Raw genomic sequence first — 19,160 nt, 5'->3', positions numbered from 1 at the left:
TGTGCTCACAGTGTGTGTGTGTGTGTGTGTTTACTGCTCTGTGTGTGTGCATTTCGGATGGGTTAAATGCAGAGCACAAATTCTGAGTATGGGTCACCATACTTGACTGAATGTCACTTCACTCACTTAATACACAAGTTTAATTACTGAAATAAACTGAACGACATTCTAATTTATTGAGATGCACCTGTATGTGTTTGAGTTAACTTTTTTTAACTGCCAAAACTGTAAAATACTACTCTCACAGAAGAATGATCAAAGCATCCTCACTTTTAAAAGGTAAACAGATGTTATTGTATTCTACATTTTAGATATATATACATGTTGACTATTAAAGATACCTGAGTTTTTCTTTGGTGTGGGCATGAAATGTTATTTTATGACCTGCATATCCTGACATGTCCACATTCTTTATTTGTAAAGCCTCATAGCTTGGTTCCTATTCACCATGCTCCATTTAAATTTACTGGTAATGTGAACCAGCTTATGGGCAAGGTTAAACTTGGAAGCTGACCACAAAATCAAAGAGCCACGTTTGACCTTACATGGCCATTTCAGTGGAAGATGCTTTCAGTTCATCATGTTTTGTTATGGAAAGCAATAAAGTGCTCAGACGGTGGTTGTAAATTTCTCACTCCAAGTCCAACATTGTCTACCACTGTGAGCCTATACAATCTTGGCTCTTCAAAAGTGAGAGTCAAGTGAGAGGTCAAGAGGTAATGAAACTGATACTGTACTTAGCGAGTCTTTAGACTACCATTATAATGCTGTTTGATGTTTAGGATTAGTAGCTAACGGTGGTTTAGTTAGAGTTACTAAAAGGAATGCTAAGATGCAGCTTTGCTCTCAGTTTAGCAAGAGAGATCCACTATTTTCCTAACAGAACTGAGTTTGACAGGCCAGGGTGTGCCGGTATTTAAAATGTTGGCATCATTTTTGAAAAAGCAACATTACCTCAGTGACTCATGAGTGGGAAAGGCTGTTGAGGTTTTGGACTAGGCAAGAGTTTTGTGTTATCAATCACTGAACTTGTCAAAGATTTTAGTGGGGAAACATGATCTGTTGAGCTACCTACTTTTTTTTTTTTTTTCAGTGAAGCCATTTCTTTGAACAAAGTTGAGCTCTTGCATCAAACTCCCCAACCATAACCATCATAACTGCTTAAAAGTTACAGGTTTGTGGGTGGATTTGACTTTCATCAGTTTGTACAGGTTAGGAATGCATGTAATAAGCTGATATTGGAGTTAATTCTTAATAATGGTGTAGGAAAACTGAAAGACCTTTTCTCGTAGTGACTCAGACCTTTGCTTCCATCACAAAAGAGTAGTTTGTATATTTATCTATACACTGCATTGTGCTGCGTGTTTACACCGAAGGCCCAAATAAAAGGAAAATTCTTTACAATGGAGATTTTTATGGAGGTCATACATTGATGTGCTGGATATTAGCATAAATCTTTATGTCTTTCAATAGTGTAGGACAATCACTGGAGTCTTTTTCCAAGTCCTTGGTTAAATGAGCAGCCACTTGTCATTAACCCGTAGATCCGATCTTGTGATAAGTTTGATAGCACAAGCTCGTTTCTATGGGTCTCTGTCTCTGTGGTAGAAAATCGTCCAACATGTAAGGCAAGCCTGCTTTTGATTTTCTGTGCATATTGCACTCTTTTCCTTGCTTGCCAGGCATCGAAGTTGTTCAGACTCGTCTATTATAATTTATTATCGACTGGCGTTTATGTAAATAACTTCTAAAAGGATGAAAGTAACCGAGACTGTGTGCATTCAGGTTGAGGTAGTAGGTTGTATGGTTTAGAATTTTGCACTGGGAGTTAACTATACAACCTTCTAGCTTTCCTTGGAGCTCACAAGCCACCAATCAGCATTACAGATACCAAAACTAAACTAAAAGAAAACTTTGAGACTGCTTTTATAAATATCTTAAGGCAAATTAAGTACTGTGATGTATTGCATTTTTATCTGGAATGAGTATTTGAATCAATTGAGTGTGTTTCTGAGATATGGATTTCTATATATCCTTTCACTAGTATTGAATGGAATTAAGTCATTGAGGATTATGTCTGTTAGAAGCTGCAGCCAGTCACTTCAATCACACTTGAAATCGATAAAATATTCTGAAATTGAACTCTTACAAATACTTTCAGAACCAAGGCCTATTGTTAGCTTCCTTGATGTCTCTGTTTTTACAGTTCATTTCATGCATCCATCTTTGGTGAATGCTGTGCTAGAATGAGACCCATATTTCTACTACAGGGTGAACCGAATTGATTCTGTATTTGTCTGCATCTCAGTCCATATTTCTCATAATTTCAGTGGTAACCCAACTAGTTTCCATGAGGGGAAATTTTTACTCATCTGTTCACCCTTTAACTGGTTAATAAGCCTAACAGATTTTTCTCTAAAGCTCTAATATGAGTTTTGCTTAGCTTTGCTGTACCTGGCAGACAAGTAATAAAGCTTGCTTTTGCTTCATGTCCAGTAAATAACCATAATGTATATGTGGTGAGCTGAGGTGTCATTGATTTGTCTGGAGCTGGACCTTTCAGTGCTGTCAGAGAGTCTCATGGATCAATGCCGGCTCGCCCTTTGACCCCTAAGAAAAATCGATAGCATTGAGCGGCTGTCCTTTGGTGTGACAAGACATGATAGTTATTAATGTTTGCTCACTCTACACTGTCAGCCAGTACAGTCGTTCTCAACTCAGTGAAATTTTGCTAGACAGATTTTATGTTCTTGAAGTTAGCAGAGCAGAGAAGAAATCTTAGTAGAATCCAGGATTGTGCACTATTTTGATTTGAACTGAGAATGCCTTTTAAATTTGAATTTAGGTAGCAAACAGGGTACAGAATTGCAATAACAATTTAAATAAATTATATATATTTCATAAATATAAATTAATTTGATTTATTTTAATACATATAAACATAGATACACTTACGAATTAAAAGAGAACCAGTTCTTTAATTCTGAATATTGCACAATCCCAATACAGTGTTTAGAGAGCACATTAATTTTATGGTTGTGTAGGGCCACTGCAGAACCATAACACTCAACTGCACAAGGACTAACAAGCTTTGTGGAGCTGGAAATGTATTCACTGCATCCTCAGTGACTGCATGTCCAAAGGTGAAAGTGGGGGTCAGCAGCATCCAGACACTGAGGCAAAGGCTGTAATAGAGTTGATTGATTACAGGCACTAGTTTAGGGCCCGCATTGATTTCATTTGCTTTAAAAGTCCCTCGGCCATGTAGAGTCTCCAGTGTCTGCAGTCTGGAGTCCAACCGGACTTGGACTTGAATTATGTGTTGGTGTAGAAATGGCTGTGTTCCTTGTGGTGCAGTGGAGATTATATACTGACATTCAGAGCGCTGCGCTCCTCTGAGGATGCCTGCATAGGGCAGGAGTGTTAATGAAATGGGGAATGAACTGAACCACAGGATATGCTGTTCTGCAAGTCATTATATCGTTACATGCACCCTCTCCGCCATTCTCAATGTTTGCACTATAACGTTAGACTTAATGATGAATTAGGCACAGATTTATCCATAACATGCTATCAGCAGTAGTGTAAATTATTGCTTATTAGTTAATTTCTCAAAGAATATGTCAGTGGCTGATCCAGATCAACCGCAGAATAGTTTGTGCGAATGGTTTATTGCTCTCCTCGGTCGATTAAGGTTAGCGTCCCCTGAGCTGGGAGGGGGTTGATGACTGTCAGGAAGATATTGAGTTTGTGAAGTCTTTCCTTGGATCTTTAGCTTCACTTTTCTGCCACCGTCCATTTGCCTTGTGCCTGAAGAGAAGTGGTCGCCTCACTCATGCGCCGCAGCCTCATGCCACTGCGGGACAGGGTGATGGATGTCTCCCACAAGCCAATGGCAGCAAACGCCGGGGCGGGAATAACCTGCGCCTTCTAGTCTGCCACCGCCCCCCTCCTAAGACCAGTCTGCGTCTGATTCAGCATACAGCCACTCTCTTCTTCACCTCCAAATCATATTTTTTCCCCTCTTCTTCAGAGATGGATGGTGGCAGCGATGGAGTCTCGTTTGTTCGGAAAGCCAGAGGTAAATTGTGAATGCTGATAATAATCTACTCATTCCCAGGAGCATCACCTCGGTCCACTCCCCCCTTCGTCTGCCTCGAGGGAGGACAGGGGCCAGAGGTGTGGGGGGCGGGAGGAGACTGGGGGAGGAGCCGGGAGAGGTGAAGGGAATAACATCACTCATGTTTTGGTTGGGGTGAGCGACTGAATTGTCACCACAGATGGGAGAGATTTCATTAAGCGTACTGAATAGTGGCGGCAGAGGTAAAAGAGGGGGTGGGGTTCGCCGTTCGGATGTTTGCCACATCTGTATGCAGTTGACAACTAGTCGCTCCTCCAAATAACCAATTGACAGCTTTGTCTTGAGGCAGTTTGGTGCATGCACCATAGTCGCAGTCGGGTTTGAGTGTCCGCTGCAGCCTGTTTGAAACTATCGCAGACTTTCGCTGGGGATTTTTCTGTCTTTTCTGTGTCTAAAGCTAATGTCTGATGTATCGAACTGCAATGCTAGGTCGTTTTGTCCTACCTGTGAAGTGGACAAGGGATCTTGAGTCTCTGCCGGCTTTCTGTGGGATTGCAAGTCTGTCATGACTTAGAGAAGACAACAAAGAGGAAGGACTGACTGTCTGGCTCTGAGATGGAGGTGGGGAGGGGATGTGTTTCCTCTCCACACCCAAAGACTGCAGAGCAGAGGGCATTTGTCTATCGAAAGTCCAATCCGACAAAGAGGAAACAAGTCTCACAAGCTGTCATTTTTCCTTTCTTCTTTTCCATCCCATCATCCAATTGTTATTTTGCCTTCCATTGCATGCATATTTTTGCAAATGTATTTGTATTTTACTCAACAACATTTTCCAGCTTGTGCAATTAATAATGGCAGGGAAAATTCCCCTCCAAATGTCTTTTCACAGTGATTGCTGTAGGACAAAAAGCAGATGTGCAGCCAGACACAAACTTTTGGCAGTGTAGGAGCTGCTGAGCTCAGCACTGATGAAAGAAAAGAGATAGGCTTAGCTGGTTATGGCTGCCCTCCTCTTGCTCCCTGAGACCCTAACTCGTGAGTTCTTCCTTCAAAATCACGAGTCAGGAGCTTGGGAGACAGGTGGAGGGCTTTAGCACCTCTCCAAAAAATCCTCTCTCACAAACTCAATCGAGCTTTGTGCAACAGTCTGTTTGTCTGCTTAACACATGCTAATCATATAATGTTGTATATGTGGGGATTTCACACCGCGCTTAACCCTGGGTGAGCCTTTAAATCCCAGGTTAATGCCATTTTTAACCCTGGGTGAAGTATTTCACACTTCTATTTTAAAAAGAGAGTTAGGGTTAACCAAGGATTTTGTGATGCTAACCCTCTAATTGTTGTGCAAACGATGCAGTGGTAAAAATGTATTGAGATTTATTTATAATTACACAACCAATCATACATTGCTGCACTGCTTACCTAATTAAATATTCATGAGCTTTAAAGAGTCACAGAAACTTTCCCACACTGTTGTTTTAGCATCTGAGGGGAAAAATGTATAAGCCTACTATTGTACTACAAATTATTGTATATTCTTGTAGTTTATATCATTTGAAAAGATTTGATAGCATTTTACCTGGCATTTCCTAATGACTAAATGCATTTTCACAGATAAACATAGGTTCCAGGTTCCACAGGTTCACATACTGACTGCGTCACAAATGATTGATTTGACTTTGCAAATACGAATGGTAACCTTTATTTTCTAAATATACTTTCTTAAAGCTTAAAAATATGAGCAACTACCCAAGAATGAAGTAGGAACAGTATGAAACATAAAACAAGTGAACCTGGGATTACATTAAACCAGTGATTGGAAATGACAAGTGTGAACAGGCCACAGGCTATTTCTGTATTTTAAACTCTGAACATGACATAACTTGACGTAACATTTCTCATATTTTAATCTTTAGGCACAACCGGTTTGTAAATTGGGAAATACCACACATCTGGCAGCTAAGGTGTCTGATTAGGTGGTTTTCCATCTAAAAAGTTCTCAGATGAGAGCATAAATTTATTACAATACTATAGTAAAAGTCAAATTAAATGCAGCAAAATGTACATGTTCCTTTTATGTAGTTTTGGTAAAGCGACATGTATTTTTTGGCTCTTTCACAAGCACAGCTAATGCATTAAAATGCGTATCAAAAGGAGAATTAACTGGGAATTTAATGTGTAGGTAATGCATTTGGTTTGCATCCTGCTGGGCATATGGATACTATTACAGTATATTAGCAGGGACAGATATTGTCAAGAGTGTATGGAGGGCAAATTCTGTTTTCAATCATTTTTGAAGAAGTTCTCTGGCAGATTAATTAAAAGCAGATTGTCTCCTTTATTATGGAATTATCATGGCAAGATGTACAATGGAAATAAAAGGTGGAAAAGGTCAGTATATTCCATTACTGTCCATGTGATGTCTGTGAACAATGAAGGTGGATTAGGAATGTATTTTTTATCTTAGGAGAAGGCTGGATTTATTACCCTCACTCAAATATCTTACTCGTCTGTAGAGTTTCCAATAAGACTCCAGTTATGAAGATAATTGCTTTGCTTGAATATGTCATCGCTGGGTTTATGACAGCTGAAAAGCGAGTCTTCAAACCATTTATGGATTAATAGTATAATTCTGCACACAGTTCTAATGGCATTCGGTGTGCTTGCCCGCTTGCTTCATATTGAATTCATATGAATAATTCTCTATTTCACTACCTGGTTTTCCATTTGCATTAGCCCACATCTATTGTTGATGTGTAATTATAAAGCCCCTGGGTGAGTAAGATTTTGCTATTCATAAGACAGAAAAAAATATATATATTATATCATTTTGATAGATTTCTTGCTCCGTTTGTGTATTTTTTTTCTTTTATGAATGAGTTAGAGAAGAATAGAGGAGCATCTAAAAAAAATGCAACCTCAACAAAACTGATTGTCCTCTGACGCTAACCATCTACTTACGTACTGTTTAGCTTTTATATATTTATTAAACTTCACTCCAAATCATGGCAGTTTTCCAGCTAATAGGTGCTTGCTCCACAGAGCCCCCAGCAACAGTAGCGAGATAGTCATCCACCATGAATACAAAATAGTCAGACATGGCACAGTAATCCTGAAAGCCACTAGACTCGGCTGGATGCGCATGCCCAGTAAAAACCAGCCTCTGTCTGTCAGTCAAATAAGACATTGGAAAGAGAACTTAACTTTGGAGTTGAGTGACTTTGGGATTCTATTCGGAGGTACAGTATAGTGAGAGTTTCAAAGCTGAAAACATCCAACTTGATGGTTTACAGCTTTCTGGATATTGGTAATGAGATGGTGAGTGATTTATGAAACTGTGCAGTAGACACTTTTCTATGTGCTGTGAAAATTACAAATTAAATTGGGAAAGAAATTGGCAGTAAATCGTGAGGCTTGTTGAACCTTTTTGTTGGGAAATCACAATCTGATTTAAATGGAATTATAAATTGAATAAAAGATCTTGATTGTGGATTTACACAATGATTTACCACCAAGAGCAGTAACAGTATGAGTCATGCATCGTGGGTAATTTCTATAGTGCAGAGCTGGCATGATTTCTACCCAATTTAAGTGATGCATTAAATATGTACTCCCATTGAGGTCAAGGAAGGCCTCAAAGTGAGTGAATTTCTTGACAGATTTTGCAAGAGCTATTCCTTTGTCGAAGCTATTGTCTCCATTTACTAAATTAGTGTCAAATAAGGACACAACAGCTTGTAGCAGCTCTTTTCTATCTGTCTTTTTCCATTTCCCTTTCTCTTCTATTCTATGACTTTCTCTCTCTCACACACACACACACACACATATTTGCAAGCACACACTTGGGGAGTGATCAGAGTTGGCTGATGTCTGGGTCGTTCAGACACTGCGGCAGGCTTCCAGACAGTCACCTGAAAACACACTCCATCTTTGAGTGCACTGCCGCCATTGCTTTCAGCCTCCATTTCAATAGACGACAACATTTCCATTTAATTTTCACATTTCAATTTCTTGCACAGCTGTAATAATCTCTTGAAAATGTGCTGTTGCAAGTCAAATCAATATTTTGTGGTCTTTTTTTTTTCTGTTGCCTAATTTAACCATGTGCTGTCAGACAGCCATTAGCGCCTGTGAGATTCTCTTTAGTGCTGTCATTTAGATCTAGTCCGTAAACTGATGCAAATTAAATTCTGGCTCCAAATCTCCCATTGTCCCTCTTCAACTCCTTGGCGCCCTCTACTTTGCTTAGTAGGTGTTGCCATGACAACCCAACCCATCTGTGCCCCTATTTCGTTTCGCATGCGACAGTGAGGTACACTGTGACAGTATTTGCATCGGCACCACCAAGGTCACCTTCTCTCAGCAGTCTGTCTCCAAAAGGAGACGACCCTCATGTTAGCCACCCCACCGTGAGGTACTGAGCAGACACGGTGTGCACAGACGCTATTTGATTTGAATATATGATATCCTATGATTAAGCTTGTCTGCACTTTCTCAGCCACCAGGTCACATTTTGCTGACATGTTTTCTTGAAGCTGGCTAAATAATCCATCGATGCAGGAAAACCTCATTGCGTCTCATATACTGAGTTTTAAATTCACTGTAATTGTAGGGGTATTTTCATGGAATGTTTATGTCTGTTCGCAAAAAAAAAAAACTATGCATATTGTGCCTCATATGGAAATGTAGCTGTTATCTATGGCAGATGGCCGAGGTTTACCACGGACGAGTCGAGTGCCAATCTCTAAAACCCTTTAATAAGATGTTAAATGTGTGGTTTGGGCTCAAATTGAAATACCACCGATTGAGGGCCATTTGAAATGATGTATATGTGCGATTGTTGCTGAAACAGTGCTTTGTGTTTGATTTGCAGGCAGCCGGCCCGGCGGTGTTCAAGCGAAGCTCCTCAGACTTAGCACATCTCTGCACAGATGAGCTGAGAGGTCAACGAGTTTTTGGGCTGCCACAGCGACTGCCAAGTACAACCAGACACACTCTATTAGATGCATTATAAAACTGTTGAAACTTTGTCTCTTTCTCTCGCTCTGCTTCTCTCTCACATGCCGAATACAAAAGAAATACACTCTTTTGTTACTTTGAAAATGCTTTTGGCCAGACTTTCTTCAATAAAGGATTAAAAAGTGAATAACTTTATTCTCTTGCTTGTTTTTTTTCAAAGAAACATACTGAGACTTTTATACACAAGACATACAACAAGAGATTTTACGGTCAAAGTTGTCCTTGCGGTTTCAGTAGGAGGATATGATGGCATTTGAGTATAAATGTGTAAAATGTATTTCACTCGGGCCAGTTAATCTAAATACATTTGGACATTTTAAGCATTTATCAACATTGCACTGTGCCCGATTAGCTGATTATTGGCTGTTATTTTATAATTAATAAATGACAATAAATAAATTAATAATATTAATAATAAAATTAAATAAATAAAAAATCCTATGAATTTTGTAAGTACTATGTAAAATATTAGATATAACATATTAATAAATATAAATTAATACTCATTTGTAAAAAACATAAAATAACATTTTGTGTAAAATATTTATAGTATAAAACAATAAATATAGTGTTGAAGGTTTTTTTTTTCAGCATTTTATTGCTCTTCAGATATCAGCATCAGTCTGTCCTGACTGAACAAAAGAGCACTGGCTAGAAGTGATCATTTTACAATGAACTTTTTCTTTCTTTCTTTCTTTTCTTTTTTGAGGAACAATTAATAATTAAAACTTTTTTATTCATTATTTTAATTTAAATTGAGCATTATATTGGCCTGCTGTTTAGAAATCAGAGCCAGCCTGTCCTGATAGGCCTTATTACAGAGGTGGCCATTTTACTGTACAATGAATAATGCACTTCATTATTTTATTTATAAAAAAAAAAAAAAAAAAAACATATAATTTGACCACTAGAATACACAAAAGCCTGTCTGCTTTACCTGGTTGGGATCAAGGAAAACTGTGTTCTGCATATCATTCTCTCAGCTAAAATCATCCATCTCTCTTTCATAGCCCCCTCTCTCCACCAGTGAGCTGAGGGAGTAAATGAGAGCTGCATTCTGATTGGATGAATCCGGTCACTGCTGTGTTGGTGAACCGTGGGAGACCAGACAGAGAAACAGATGCAAACAGAACTCCCATGCTTCACCCAATTTACCTGCCACAGACACTACCTGCTACACAACCTGACCAATCCACAATACCCCCTCTATTGTTCTCTTGTCAAGGGTAATGAAAAGAATAGCTCCTTTTTCCCATAAGAGCTTTTTCCACAAGCCACACTTTAAGCATTAGTGCTTTATTGAGACATCCACTGAAAATGAATGAGGCAGATTAAACCGAAGCAGTGCTTCTTTTGGTTCAGATTTGGCAGACTGGCTTAGTAACAGCCACAGGTCTCCAGTGTATATTACCATATCATGAGTCTCGAATGTCAATTCATTGGTTGGTTTTATCCATCTGCTCCGGCTGCATGCATCAGATTTGCATCAGGCACGAACCCGACATGTGAGATTTAAGCTTATACGGAAGGTCGAGGCAGCCACATAAAACATTGTTTTAAGTCATGCATTTTGCAGAGATATAAGGCAATTGGAAGCACAATTATAGCTGTTTGTACTCTGCAAAGCAGCAGATAGCATAGGCAGGTCAAAAATATATCTTATATTATGCATCTAATCAGATATATTGATGTATTCTAATCAGATATACAGATATATTTATGGTGCCATAAAGTTACACTCATATTGCTCCAAATTTGATATTGTTTCTCAGCTAAGATAATGTTTTCTAATAGTTCACCAAAAATAAAAATTAGTTTAAAGTTTATCCAAACTCAGGCAATCCAATATAGATGAGTTTGTTTCTTCATTGGAACAGGTTTGGAGAAATGTAGCGTTACATCACTTGCTCACCAGTGGATCCTCTGCAGTGAATGGGTGCCGTCAGAAGGAAAGCCCGAACAGCTGATAAAAACTTCTCAAAAATCCACAAGTAATCCACTCGACTCCAGTCCATCAGTTCATGTTTTGTGAAGTGAAAAAAAATCCATCAAGACACAAAATGGATGTTTGTTTGTTTTCTCACCGGAGGAAGTGTTAGTATGGTTCATGGTTTAAAGTTAAAAAACCTTGGTTGTTGGTGGTTGTTGCAGATTTTGCTTCACAAGACTAGAATCGTGTGAATTACTTCGTGTAAAGTTTTTATAAGCTGTTTGGACTCTCATTCTGACGGCACCCATTCACTGCAGAGGATTCATTTGTTAGCGAGTGATACATTTTTTAATTTCTCCAGTATCTACATCTTGGATGGCCTGGGGTTAAATTTTCTGCAACTTTTCATTTTTTGGTGAATTATTCCTTATATTATCATTCAAAATGTTTTTAACTCAGATACCAAAATAAATGTGGAATGTACTGAATACTGGATGGAGTTATGAATGTTTTGAAGCTGGTAGCCTAAGGGCTGGAGAGATGCCTACCTCTCTCCCCTCACAGGCCTCTGTCTAATTATACATTCCACTGAGAGATCTCCACTCAAATGGCCTGATCCCTACATGTGCAAATTCATGTTTCTATCCAAACTGTACACCAGCCCCAAATGAGAAAAACTTAATAAATAAATTATATAAACAAATAGAAAATATTATTGCTAGTTATACAGTCATTTAAACAGAATTAATTTCAGTTATCACAAATATATGTATATATGTGTGTGTGTGTGTGTGTGTGTGTGTGTGTGTGTGTGTGTGTGTGTGTGTGTGTGTGTGTGTGTGTGTGTGTTTTTTTTTTTTTACAGGAGTGCAAGTCAAACCTAATGCTCAGAGAAAGAACAAGAGCACTTGTGATTGCTGAACCACAAACCTGCCAAAAACACAAAAGCAGTGGTCCAAACCCCCATAGTAGGTCCAGAAAAACAGAACTATAACAGGACTAACAGAATTCCTGTCTCTTTCAAATAAACAAAAAAAGAAAAAAGAAAAAGAAAGAAAGAAAGAAAGAAAAAAAATGCTTACATTGTATCTGGTGCTTTCAATGAGTGCTTTACAAAAAAGACATTGCATTCATGCTCATTCTACTTTAAATGTAAGAAAAAAATTACTCATGCTCAAGGATATATCAGAAAAGAACATTTTATACAGAAATGAAACGTTATGCATTTTTTTGTAAGAAATAAAATGTTACATATCACACAAACTTAAGGATGGTGTAAAGTATTGCTGACAACTGCTCTCCATGTCACAACTAAATGGTCTCATTTTGTGGGGTTTATGCTTATTTACGTATTCTCAAATGGACTGATTAAAATAGCTACAGACAGAATCAACAGTGTGACCAAACAGGTGGGTGAAGAGAATAAAAGCAGACTAAGAGATGCACCAACAGCTTTCAAACCTGTGGTTTAATTATGTTGCCTATGTCAGGTTATTTGTCTTTACTGAGCAGAAATTGTTAAATAATAAAAAGCAGGTAGATTACTCTATGTTGAAATCTTCTATTGCAAGACCTAAAAATAGAATTTCACTTGAAATTACTTTGCCATTGCACTTTATGCCATTAATAAATCAAAATGCTATTCCATTAAAATATCGTGCAAGTAAAGCAGTAGGGTACAGTGTAAAGGTAAAGCCTGCCATCTAGTGGTTTAAATCATTTATTGCCTAAATTCTTTTGAATGAAGGACACACCGTTAATATAAACCAACCTTATTTTATTATGATTACAACTATATAAGAACAGAAGACTTATAATTATGCCTTTACAATAGTTTAGATAAAATATCTAAAGTGGATATTTATATATATTTAGTTTTACATTTCACTTCATTTCCATTTTGTTATTTCATTTGATTGTGGTTCATCCATTATAATACATTGAAATGAATGTATGTATTTCTCAGACTGGGCTCTAATCTCCCTACTTGAACATTTTTAAAGGATTGATATGAATCTGAACAATATTTATTTCCGCAAAACCCAATGGATCAGTAATTTCAGATAGATAGATAGATAGATAGATAGATAGATAGATAGATAGATAGATAGATAGATAGATAGATAGATAGATAGATAGATAGATAGATAGATAGATAGATAGATAGATAGATAGATAGATAGCGACCAAAACATTACCCCATTGCCCACAAGAGGGAAGTATTTGCTCATATTATAGATCATTGTGCTAGCACTATATTCAAAACTCACTTACATTGTCAACAGTGTAACATGGCTACAATACAAACTGAAATATATTTTGATTCTAACTTCACTGTTTGACAGATAATTAGTCCAAATGTAATGAATCTCTGAGTCTGTTCCCCATTTCTCACAAAAGTCTCAGAAAAAAATAGTGCATGATGTTTGTGTGGGAGAAAGATCTAAGAATAAAAGCTGAAACTAATGATGGCCACTCACGCAGAGAGAAATCGATTAAAACTAAAAACAACGGCACAATAATCACAATAACTTATCTCTGGCATCCTGTTTTGCATATTGATATGACACAAATATTTACACAAATTTCATTCAGTAATTTCATGACTCAAAGTTTCCCATTTTAATAAAGCCAGAATAAAATAATAAATAAATAAATTACTCCAGAACCAACAAAACAGCTATATATAAACACTTACACTCTGTGTGGTCAAACACAGGGATATTGTGTTATATTATAATTAACTAATGAATCTTCTCGCTTTACATTATGTGATCAATTCACTCTTGAAGGGAAATATTATTGTGTGCAGTCAGTGTCTCTCAAACCTGTTTACACAGCAGCGTTCAACAGAGTGTTCACCACACAAACACACATGATACTGTCAAGTGCTTCCTGTACACTGACACCTCCATGTCCTTGCGAGGCTGAATCGTGTTATAATAAGATTCAGGGTTACAAAGAGTCACAATGCTGTCAAACCCCTTCAGGATTCCACCTTAAAGACCTTGTGGTGTTCTGTTCTCCTGCAGATATGATCAAACTAGGGCTACAAATAGAGAGCCTTACAGCAAAAGTGCAAATGCTGAACTGTTCAAGCTATACAGATTGGTGGGGCTTGTTTATCAAAATCAAAGTGAACCAGGAGGAAAAGAGCCACTCCAGCCTCTTTTTGCTTTCTTCATTTGCTTTCTTCCATCTCTAAGTCCATGTCATTTACAGCAACTCATTTTAAAGTGCAAATTGACAGAGCCATTTCAATTCTCCTGCTGTCATCCACACAATATTAGATGCATTTTCTCTTCTGCCTTTCTCATGCACTGCCTACATCTGGCACTGTGAATCTGACCAGGAGCTATGGCCTCTGTGCCCCTCTTCACAAAAGATGCAAATGGTGAAGAGTAGGTGGCTTTCACCATTCATTCGTCTAGTTAATCAGGCATATCCAATTCAGAAGAGTGCATTATAAATAATTCTGTGCAATTGTGGCTTTTTCTTTGGTGGCATTTCATGCCTTTATAGTGTATGTATAGTATAGCACCTATTTAGATGTATTGTAGCCTATAGGTTTTGCTGTGTTTAATGTTTGAAGTTTCAAAGCCTACCTTATCTTCTTTTTTTTTTCTGAAGTCCTTATCTCAAAGATTCAGCCCCTGCACATTTGATAGATATTGTTTGAAAGGTTGCTGCAAAATCTTGTTATTCTTTGAATGTTCATGTTAGATTATTCTGTCTGTTTTAACCCTTATTTCTAGAAAAGCTCTCTGCCTTTTGCCAAACCTTTGTTAACTTCACAGCTTGTATATTTTAAAATATGGCTGTCATATCACTATAAGTTATAGAATTATTTTTTTAAATAATTAAAAAGTAGTTTAATTAAAAAATGTTGGTTGTTGTTTTATTTAATTGTGCATGCTCATTCCCCTGTTTACATTTAGATGAACTTAGGTGAGCGTTTGATGATGTCAAAGGTTGTCTTTAAAAATCCTTACATATGTAATCTTTACCAAATCTAAAAGTAATGATTACTTTTATTCAGCAAGGCTGCATCGAAGTGATCATAGTTGACAGTAACGACTTTTACATTGAAAAAAAATGAACGCTTTTGTGTAAGAAAGTATAAGAATTTAAATGTAAAAAAAAAATGAAGAGAACTTTAATTGTCAGTATAAATGAATGAATGAAATAAACACAGTATCATAATTTATAATTAAAGAAATATTGCACTGAATTTTCTTTAGCGGAGTAAAATGTTTTTAATATACTAAGTTAAAGTACATGATCTCTACCTTGTGTGCCTCAAGTGAACAGTTTTCCTTGGCTGTTATTGTATTTTTCTGTCAGGAAGAACCAACAGTTAGTTGACAAGGGGGGTGTAAATAATTCATATTTCTCTGAGGAGACGAGACTGTTATTACTTTTTGTCTTGTTTTGTTTTTTCAAATCCTCTCTCACTACTGATATATACAGATTCTATATTTGATGTCAGAAAGCAAGTCTATGGTGTTACGGGCTATTGTTGCATACATCATTTGTGAATATTGTTGATGTAATTTGTGCCAGAATTTTGCTTAATTTTGCAAAGTTTAGATAGCCTAACAGAATTGTCTTCTATTTGAAAATACTATAAAAAAATAAGTTATATACATATATGCAGGATCACAGGTAAGATGGGACTGGATCATATTATGTATGCATATGTAGCCTATGTAAAAAATAATCTGCTTTTCTGTTCTGTTACAGAGTCAACAAACACCAGCTGCTTTTGATGGACGGGATCCAGCAGTGTTTGCCCAGCTTCCAGTGCATATTGGCAAAATTGGATTCGGAGTGACAATTGAAGAGGGATCTGGAGGCAGTCAGTTTGGTCATTAATGACCTCTCCATAACAGGTGTCTCGCCTATCTGACAGAAAGGAGGAGGAGAAGATACGGAATGTATTTACAGGTCTGCAGTGGAGAAACCACAGAGCACTTCTCAGGAGATGACACTGTCACTCAGTGTCATCCAAACTCATTTACTGTGTCATTTACTGTTGTCTCCAGGAGAGCTGAGACCAGGCTCTCAGTTACGGTCAGGCTGGAAGATATCCTCAAGCTGACAAGCTGTGTCAGGGTGATGTTTTGTTTTGGGCTTTTAAGCACAGTGTGAAACCATGTCCATGTTGTCAAGGACAGAACTTTTCTGGAGTTTATATAAAGCAGCTGTTTTCTTTTATAGCTGATGTGATGTGTAGAATTAGATAGAATTAGTGATGCACAGTGTATCAAGTACTGAATTGGAGTTTGAAGTCAGTTAGATTTAATTAAAAGCAGTTTATATTTTTATTCAGTGAGGACGTATTAAATGAATCAGAAGTGACAGTAAAGCCATTTTCAGTGTTATAAAAGATTTCTATTTCAAATAAAAGCTGGTCATTTGAACTTTTTATTCATCAAAGAATTCTGTAACACATTGTTAATAATAATAAATGTTTCTTCAGCACCAAATCAGCATATTAGAATGATTTCTGAAGGAACGTGTGATTCAATTTTTTTTTTCAATTCAAGTTTATTTGTATAGCGCTTTTTACAAAACAAATCGTTACAAAGCAACTTTACAGAAAATTATGTTTCTACAATATTTAGTAGTAGCTAGTAGTTTGTGCACATTTGACAGGATTTTAGAAAAAATATAAATAATAATAATACAAGACGTAGTCAGCTAGATGATGAACTATCAATATTATTAATTAAGTTATTATATGATTCAGTCACACATTTAGCAATAATTGTTAGTTCTGTTTGTTGATTCAAGGTAGCATCATCTGGGGTCCTCTGAGGGTCAGCATCATCTCTTCTCAGGTGTTCTGGATCCAGACTGGAGCTTGTGTAAATCCTAGTTACCACGGGATGTAAATCCCGTGGCGAAATATAGAAACAAAATACAGACATCATTAGCATAGCTGCTGATCCAACAAAGTAAAATTAGTTTAACCCAAGCTAATGAATAAAAAAGCACCTTTGATCAGATGCAACTACACTCACAATTTAAAAGATACATTATTCGAATGCTTGGCGAAAGAGATGTGTTTTTTAATCTAGATTTAAACAGAGAGAGTGTGTCTGAACCCCGAACATTATCAGGAAGGCTATTCCAGAGTTTGGGAGCCAAATGTGAGAAAGCTCTACCTCCTTTAGAGGACTTCGCTATCCTAGGAATGACCAAAAGTCCAGCGTTTTGTGACCTTAGGGTGCGTGATGGGTTGTAACGTGGTAGAAGGCTAGTTAGGTACGCTGGAGCTAAACCATTTAGGGCCTTATAGGTAAGTAATGATAATTTGTAACTGATATGGAACTTAATAGGTAGCCAGTGCAGAGACTGTAAAATTGGGGTAATATGATCATATTTTCTTGACCTGGTAAGGACTCTAGCTGCTGCATTTTGGACTACCTGTAGCTTGTTTATTGACGAAGCAGGACAACCACCTAGAAGAGCATTACAATAGTCCAGTCTAGAGGTCATGAATGCATGAACTAGCTTTTCTGCATCAGAAACAGATAACATGTTTCGTAGCTTGGCAATGTTTCTAAGATGGAAGAATGCAGTTTTTGTAACATTGGAAATATGATTTTCAAAAGACAAATTGCTGTCTAATATAACACCCAGATTTCTGACTGTAGAGGAAGTAACAGTACATCCGTCTAGTTGCAGATTGTAATCTACAAGATTCTGTGTAGTGTTTTTTGGTCCAATAATTAGTATCTCTGTCTTATCCGAATTTAATTGGAGAAAATTATTTGTCATCCAATCTTTTACATTTTTAACACACTCTGTTAGCTTAGATAATTGGGAAGTTTCATCTGGTCTCGTTGAGATATATAGCTGAGTATCATCAACATAACAGTGGAAGCTAATTCCGTATTTTCTAATAATATTACCAAGGGGCAACATGTATATTGAAAATAGAAGGGGACCTAGGACGGATCCTTGTGGCACTCCATATTTTACTGATGATAAATGAGATGACTCCCCATTTAAGTAAACAAAATGGTAGCGATGTGTGACACTTAAGACTGGTGTAATGGTGGCTAAAAGTTCACCGGTGGAATAAATTGCATTAAAAAAAAAATTTAATAGAAAATTGTTATTTTAAATTGAAATTGAAAATTGAAATTGAAATGATATTTCACAATGTTAATCGCAAGGAATTTCTAAAATTTATATCCATTTTACATGTTGTTACATTTCGTACATCTGCAGCTTTTCAAACTATTTCAAGTCAAAATTGATTTTTTAATATTGGCTATTTATCTGCCACAATATGAAAATAATTATAAGCTTATTGGTATTGTAATTCAGATTGATGCGTCCCTGACGGTTTGAAGGCACCTGAGTAGAACGCATCTTAGATTCATTGCACAAAATAATACAGAATATCAGTCACAAGCTGGAACAAGAATCTAGGTTCATCTTTTATATCTACAGGAATAGATTTCTTTTCAGAAGATTAATGTCAGTTAATGTAATCAGTCACATGCCCTTGAAAGTATATTGTGCACTGTTCCTTGTTTTCTAGTAAGCACCAAAGCGATTACAGCCATTCTGCTTTACTCTGTATACCGTAGTGTGTATTTATGAGGCAATGATCAGGAGTGAAATGATAGTATGTTCCAGTCTGTTTTTCTGCGTCTGCAACCATTGCTATATAATGTGTAGCAAACAGAGATGGATGCTTTTCAGTGGTAATATAGCTCTGATGCTGGCTGAATTAGAAGCTTTTTGGAGCATTTGATAGATGATGAAAGCCCTAGCATGCAGAACTAGATTTGAATGGCCTTGGTGAATGCTTTTAAAAATGACTCTGGTGGAGAAACCGATCACTTTAGTCCTGCTCATGACAGCAAAAGCTGTAATTACATGATAAAGCAAAGATGCACACAACAACACAACACAATAAGCAAGATTTAAAAGCTTTCCCATATGCACAGCATTATGATATAGCATTTAAAATGTGATCTAGACATTAAATCAAAATTTGTCTGTATGTCTGTCTATATCATTAGATCTATCATTTTATCCATTGATCTACCTTCGTACTCTCTGTTAATTCGCTAGATAGAACTAGCTAATTATTTCTGTCATTCTATC

At 37.0% G+C, this 19,160-nt stretch overlaps 1 protein-coding gene across 1 annotated transcript in view; it reads left to right on the top strand.

The window, feature by feature from the left end:
* LOC128028910 (arsenite methyltransferase) overlaps nucleotides 1-9,235 on the top strand; it is a 41,519-nt gene extending 32,284 nt beyond the window's left edge. Inside the window, exon 11 of the mRNA XM_052616240.1 lies at nucleotides 8,955-9,235. The gene's annotated coding sequence lies outside the window, so the exon portion shown is untranslated. The remainder of the gene's footprint in view (nucleotides 1-8,954) is intronic.
* The last annotated feature ends 9,925 nt before the right edge of the window (nucleotides 9,236-19,160 follow it).

This window comes from Carassius gibelio, chromosome A15 (assembly GCF_023724105.1).
Source record: "Carassius gibelio isolate Cgi1373 ecotype wild population from Czech Republic chromosome A15, carGib1.2-hapl.c, whole genome shotgun sequence".
In the NCBI taxonomy this organism is placed as follows: Eukaryota; Metazoa; Chordata; class Actinopteri; order Cypriniformes; family Cyprinidae; genus Carassius; species Carassius gibelio.
This window is presented reverse-complemented; position numbering and strand designations above follow the sequence as displayed.